The sequence below is a fragment of the Onychostruthus taczanowskii genome, unplaced genomic scaffold (assembly GCF_017590055.1).
Source record: "Onychostruthus taczanowskii isolate IOZ18803 unplaced genomic scaffold, ASM1759005v1 scaffold4, whole genome shotgun sequence".
In the NCBI taxonomy this organism is placed as follows: domain Eukaryota; kingdom Metazoa; phylum Chordata; class Aves; order Passeriformes; family Passeridae; genus Onychostruthus; species Onychostruthus taczanowskii.
In genome coordinates this window covers 4,291,893-4,299,038 of record NW_024501459.1, presented here as the reverse complement: position 1 = coordinate 4,299,038, position 7,146 = coordinate 4,291,893, and the positions used below count along the sequence as shown (strand labels likewise).

At 41.9% G+C, this 7,146-nt stretch overlaps 1 long non-coding RNA gene across 2 annotated transcripts; it reads left to right on the top strand.

The window, feature by feature from the left end:
- The first annotated feature begins 1,953 nt into the window (after positions 1-1,953).
- On the top strand, positions 1,954-7,146 carry LOC121340364. 2 transcript variants are annotated; one of them, XR_005953287.1, is made up of 4 exons: positions 1,954-2,144; positions 2,252-2,395; positions 2,790-2,947; positions 4,932-7,146. It is a non-coding gene; the product is annotated as an uncharacterized LOC121340364 (long non-coding RNA). The 2 variants fall into 2 exon arrangements; XR_005953288.1 differs by lacking the exon at positions 2,252-2,395 and having other exon boundaries at positions 1,954-2,198.

Sequence of the window (7,146 nt, the reverse complement as noted above, 5' to 3'; positions counted from 1 at the left end):
AAATATATGGCAGACAAAGAAACACAGATCTCTTTCTGTAAAAGAAACAAAACCAAACAACCAAATAACCAAAGAAAATGAGCAAGCCACTGAGTGAATTGTTCTTGAGCATTTTGCCTCCCAACCAAATTTCATTCACAATTCATTACATGCAGAAAACAGTTCTATGGTAGTTAGATACACCAAAAACTGAACTGAGAAAGAAGTGGTCAATAAACACCCACAAATTGTGGAGATACACCTAAATATTTGAACATTTAGTAAGATCTAGAAAGTATTTAAGTCAGACATTATTTGTATGGGTTTGGAAAGAGTTCTACCTGTGGCCAAGGTACTCCTATAATTTCTTGTCAGAGAAACTTTGCACTTTACAGTAATCTTTTAGTAAGTTACAATGGTAAGTTACAATGGGTAGCTTAGTTCATGGTTGGCATTATGCAGGCCAGCACCTTCCCAGTGCCAAGGAAAAGAAGTCAAGGAGCACAGGTGTCAGTACAACACTGCTGCTCCCCACTAACTCCAGTTCCAGCCCATGCAGCAGAACCTCTCTTATACTGCAGTTCTAACCTGTGTAAGCCTGGCTGGCAAAAAACATTCCCATGTGCTTCACTATCCTGTCTTTGACTGTTGTTTCACCTCAGAGATGAGGCTTCTCTGAGGGATCAGCTGGTGTGTGCATCAGAGCTTCTCCTGTCCCTGCTTTCCAGAGCTAACACAGAATGAAGAAAGAAACACACCCCATGGGTCATTAACAATGCATTCTCCATTTTTACATCCCCTATGCTTAAGAGGGTCTCTGGCTTTGCTGTATGTGGAACTGATCTGTAGCAGCCTTTCATAATCTTCTGCACATTTCTGTGTCTTGATAGTCAAGTGTCTGGACAACCTCCTCTGTGGAAGTCTTTTCTTAGACTGCTGAAGTCAAACATGGATACTATTTTGATGTTGCAACTTGTAAGTAAAGGATTGATTTTTAAGAATTAAAGAGATTAAACAAAAACAAAATTGAAGAGACTAGTTAAAGGTAGAAAGAATAAAACAGTGGTCAGCTGGCTGAGTAGGAAGTACTGTATAGTTTTAGGAGTGTGGAAGGGAGTGGTGAGAAGAGCTAAGAATCTGCCCATAAAAAGGTGCGTGTACGACACGCATACAAATGTCAAAGAGGTGATACTTGGGAGACTGATAGGATTACAATATGTATGGGTGGCTAAGGTTCTTCTCAGGGGAACTACATAGGATTCTTGTAAAGGACAGCATGTGATCTGTTTCTGATCCCAAAAGAGTTGAGGAGAGCACACCACCACCAAAAGAAAGGCTGTGGGGAAGACAAGGCAAGCCAGTAATTGTGGATGACTTGAGCTTTTAGCATCGCCGAGATGCAAAAAAGAGATTCCAGACCCGGTGACATGGAGAAGCAGGTCTGGCTGAAACATAGCCTGTAACACTGTATCCTGGCACAACTAAAACATGAGCACAGGGTACAAACTCGCCTGCATGTAAGCGCCCAGGTGTGTTTCCCACCCATGGAAATGTCGTCACAGGGGCACACCTAAGCTCGAGGCTCAGAGATAACATTTCGGCACCCACGTTGTTGTATCAAGTGCCTATTGCTCTATCAGCCCTCGTTGCTTAAGTGCCACCATTGAGGCAAGGCGGCCCATCGCCCTGAGGCACGGGGCCGAGCCGTGCGCGGCGCCCGCCGGTTCCATCCGGCAGGTGCCATTTTGTGGCACCACAGGCCCGATCCTCTCCCGCGGTCCCCGCGGGTCTCCCCCGCCGCCGCCCCCCAGCCCAGGAGGCTGCGAGCGGGGACACGGCGGGGACCCGCACTCCGACCCCGCCACGGCCGCCCCCGGGCCCCGCAGGCCGGGCCGCCCCCGCCCGCACTACATTTCCCGGCAGCGCGGGGCGGGGACCGGCCGGGCCCTGCCGGGGCTGCTGGGAGGGCCGGTGCCTCGCCTGCTGGCTTTCCGGAGCGTCCGGAAGGGAAGGGTTGTTTGGGGGGGTTTTATTGTAGGTGCAAGCCGAAAGGGGAAAGCTGCGCAGCCTAAAAAAAGCATCACCGCTTCCTCAGTTCCCAGTGGGACCGGTAACGGCAGCGCCAGTCAGTGCGGGCGGCGGGGAGGGGTCCAGCCCGTTCCCAGGTGGTTCTACGGGGGAAGCGGTTCCTTCCTCTGGAGGGCTGTGGCACTTCAGAGGTCGGGTTTGGAAATCGTTTCTTTAATTTATGGTTTCTGTAATCACTTCGCAGGCATCCTGCGGACTAACAGCTGTTGGGGGATCGCGGTGGCTCCGGGCTGGGACTGTTTGTGGGTGTTCGTTCCAAATGCAAAGTCAGGCCCGGAGAGGCTGTGGCTGTACACCACTGTACACCTTGCTGGGAAAGACCAGGAATGTGAGTTTGCCATCTGGGCCATCTCTTTGGCCATACCTTCCTGACCAATGTTTTGTTTCCTAGTGTTATGCCAGATGTAAAAAAAGGCAGTCTATGAAGTTGCATAAACATGCAAAACAAAACTCTATCCACCAGTATTTGGGAGTGCACACAAACAAATGCAGACAATGTGAAAATAAGAACAGAATCATTAAAGCTCAGATTTGGTTTTGGTTGCTTCTAAGTGAAAACTGGTGCCCGAGCTGGCCTGTGCATTTTCTTTGCTCAGAAAATTGAGAGATTACTGTTTTTCTTCAAGAACTATGGGTGACCTGTCACTTTTTTGAACGTGACAGAAAGCTTTTTCCTGCCTTCCTTACTGATATTCCCTTCCTAATATATTTTTCAATCTCAGTTTTCAGATGTCTAGAAATTTTCCAATGGAGCTACATGTCCCCATATGGCAAATTAAAGCCCAGTGGAAAAAAGTCTATTTTTTTAGTTACTGTTGTCATATGTTGGGCATGATCCACAGACAAAACAATCCATGGATCACAACTTAAAATGCAACAGGTAGGCAGATGTATATTGTTTACCAATTCAGTGGTACCTTCAATAATTTATAGTTCTTCTAATTGCACAATATAAATATTAAGTGCCTATTCTCTAATACCTACAAGGGCAGGTGAGATAAAACCCCACGACTTCAATTATAGTGCATGACATACTAACATAGACAACCAAAAACATGCACCTTACATACAAAAGGTCTTTTTCCTAAGGGAAAATTCACAGACATTATCTAGAGATCAAAAGGCATAAAAGCAACATTTCCATAATTATTCAGAAGCTGCTGTAATGCACAAGCATGTCAATTATATTTTCTCCATTTATCCATCAGGAGCATTAAATGCAAAACTGTTTTCTGTGGCTTAGGAAGTCCCTGACTGAATGTGTCCATATGCACTGAGGGAGCACTTGTTTGCTTTCCCTGTTCTTACACTGTTTGCCTAAGTACGTGCTGCTGGCTGCATGAGGAGTAAAATACAAGGTTAAATGGATGTTTTGACTAACACAGTATGGCTCTTCTGCAATGAACAATGTCGCTGCCAGTGCTGTATAGGTATCAGTCATGTCAGAGCAGCTGTGTAATTTAGCTTTCTGAAATGAAACACTTCTTTCTTTAAACTTTCTTTAAACTGCTGCTCTGAGCAATAAGACTGTTCTCCACAATCACTTTGCAAAGTGTTCAATACTTATTACATACATACGTAAAAGACTGTTGAATCTCTGAAAGGGACTTCTAGTAGGCAATCATTAAAAACACTGGGTTTTAGTACACCTTTTCTTGTGTATGTATTCATTTTATAATCAACCTGCATAAAATAATTACAGTTTTTGCCATGAAAATCTGTCTGCTTTCCAGGACTAAGAATGTAGAGGAAAAGGGCAATTTCTTTTCTTTCATTTACACCTTGAGGATGCCAGTCACTTGTTATCACCTGCTTGTTTATTGTGAGAAACTGAACAAGCATTCGGTTCATCCACGCCATTTGAGATGTTATATTCCTTTATCACACCTCTCCCCTCTCAGTTCTTCCAAGCTGTTGAAATGTCTCTTAGGCAAAAGCTATTGCACACTGTGAGAGCCTGTTCACTCTTTGGCATACCTTCCAAGTTGTTCTACATCTTTTCTGAAATGGGAGTAGAAAGCAGGGAAATTAGTTCTCACTTAGCGTGGAAGATGTGGCTGCATGATGGGGAAGATGTGGGTGCATGATGGATTCATCACGGTGTGATTATTGCTTTATATTTCCTTATCCTTTCTTCCCAGAAAAACTATTATGTCACTTTGCATGTTATTCTGATATACTTCCCAATGCTTTCCAAATTCTTTCCCTTCTTTAGGGATCATTGATTTGGGTTTAAAAAGCAAGCAATTTTCAGCCTCACATATTTTGAAACAAAATCCAGTCAAAAACTAGGTGGTCTTGTGGTCTTGTTTTCTCTAAGTGTAACTTTCAGGGAACAGGAAGGAGGCTGAGGAAGATAACGTTGGTGGAACTCTCCTTCAACCACAGGAAATTAAATGGGCAACAGTAAAGCATTTTAAAAATGGCTTTCTTTGGGTTTCAGCTATGGAATTAACATGTTACAGATTTCAAGTCTAGTACAGAAAAATATTTCAGAAATTTAGTGAGCAAGAGTGAGAAATACAGACCTTTCAGAAAATGTAAGGGACTTTACATTCAGATATATGAGAAGTGACACTGACTGCTCAGATAATTTCCTGCATTCAAATGGAACAAAAATGGGGAAAAAAATCTGTCTCTGTAATATTGAGAGGATTTCATAGGATTTCTTTGGGTGAGATTCCACACTTAGCAAGTGATGTGTTGGGGGGGGGGGGGGGGGGGGAAATCACAAAATCAAAATCTCTCATAGCTATTCAAAGTCAGCTGTGGAAAAGTTTTAATTTCTCTATTTCTAGTATAAAATACAGTGACAAATAAAGGACTACAAATGCAGTGAAAAGTTTTTTTTTTTTTTTCCTTAGTTTGGCTGAGAGTAAAGATCTCCTGGACAGGTTTCCTTTCTTCACAAACTTCCTTGAGACTTTTTCATCATACCACTTTGTGCTGCAGTGGCATCACATGTATTGGCCTTTTGCCACCAACCAGCATGATGCTCAGTTTAATCCATCAATAGCCAGCTACTACAGGCATTACAGTCAGAGCTGAAATGGGACAACAGTGAATTTTAAAATAAGAATCTTATATAATACTCAAAGATGCAACATTTATTATTATAAATGTATAGACAAACGCACTGGATACATTTCAAACAAGTGTAGGCAAATGGATGTAACAAAATCCTCAAAGTGTAAATATAGTAATAAAATACAACAAAATGTAGTAGAACTTAAAAAAGGGTTGCAAAGTGTGACTAAAAGAGCTGGACAGGATTTTTCCATCCGCTTTAGGATTTCAGATATCTTTTTCCTTATACTCTCTAACTTTCTAACCTACAGAGTACTGAATAGGTCAATAGACTCATTAGTACTCAAGACCTCAAAGTACTGATTACAAATCATGCCCCTAGTTTAGATCAGAATTTTACATGATGAAAACAGCAGTTTGCCCTGGATGTTGTACCATGTGTACCATGCAGCACAAGCGTGTAGCACTGAGGCACATCTCGAACCACCATATGGAAATCGGGCCTGCACACTCTTAGCTTCTTTTGGGAAGTTGTTCAACTTAAATATTAAGTGGACTATTAAGTGGATTATAGAAACCCAGATTTGCAGATGAAAGAAAGTGACATTTAAGTTTGAATCAAACTGCCAGCAAAGCAGAGGTGATTTAATCTTTGGTCCCTCAGAAATCAGCTGGATCACTCCAAAGGTAGGAGGTTTGAAGTAACTCTTTTGAAGTAACCAGGGGAACACAGCGAAACATAGTCCAAGCCAGTACACTCCTGTAAATGGAAATACTTCATGCTCAATGCTCATGAATTTGTGTGTTCTCTGAGAAAATAATTTCACCAACATGTTTATGTGCAGATTTCCTTTGTAGCTGAAGACCCTAATAACTTAGAAATTGCAGAGAAAAGGACAAGTTAAAATCCAAAAGCAAAATGTTTCTGTGATTTTGCATATAGCAGAGACACGAGGGTTAATGTCATTGCAGCTAGCAGCTAAGTATGATATCATGGACATAAAAGTTAGCATAAAAATGTAATCAATTTTTCCTTTCATAGCATTTTTTTTTTCCAATTTACAGGCCAACAATGCAGAGGAATGTATCACCCTTTATTTTCTTCACAGACATTAGCAGCATTATCTCAGCTTTTGAGAAATACACTGCAAGCCAAAATCAACCATCACAAGACACAGCAAGTATATTCTGGCACTCAAAGTTTTTCTGAGGGACAGAGGGTACTTTCTGTCTTATTGAGAGGCACTTACATGAGAATAGGCAAAAATCCTGATACTTAATAATCACATCAGCTGATGCCCTAGGAAGTGCAGAGCTGGAAACCCTGGTGTTATTTAGGCCTACAAAAAACAGAGTAACATAGGAGCAAAGGAGCAATTTTTTTTCATGGTAGCTTAGAGTGATACAGGTATGGAATGAAGCTGAACACTCAGAATTACTGGCCACATGTTACAGAGTGCATTAGAATACACTAGAAACTCTGCACCTTACTCTCCCCAGGCTGTTTAACATCAAAAGCAAGACAAAAAGCAACAGAATTTGAAAAGAAGGAAAAGCAGAGAAATGAAGATAGAGGAATGAAGATTAGGTCTGGCACAGAACCATTATTCATTTCCTTCTCCCCCTATCAGTTATCTTCACTTCTAGCCCCTACCTGCATGTTAGGCTGCCCTGGCTTTCCATCAGGGCACAGATCTGCAAGCCCACATGAGATATTCATGACTGCCACACTTGGAGTCCTCCCTCCAGCACATGGAGGTTTAAATTAGTTCTTTGGTTATACCTTGCTGTTTCCATTCTATGTTCTCCTCCAATTCCTACTTATCCCTGTACTAGAACACACCCTCCAACCCACTGCTTTCCTATATATTCAATTAATAAATTAAAACTTTGGTAATTTTTCCTCTTGTTAAGTGGATATCAGCCTTGCTGCTTCATTTCCCAGACATAAAACCTTTTTTGGTTGTTTTGCTTCCCTGCTGTGTTTCTAATTTTTCCACATCAGAAACCTTGCATTACTCTTTATTAAGAAGCATTTGGGACTTTTTTCTA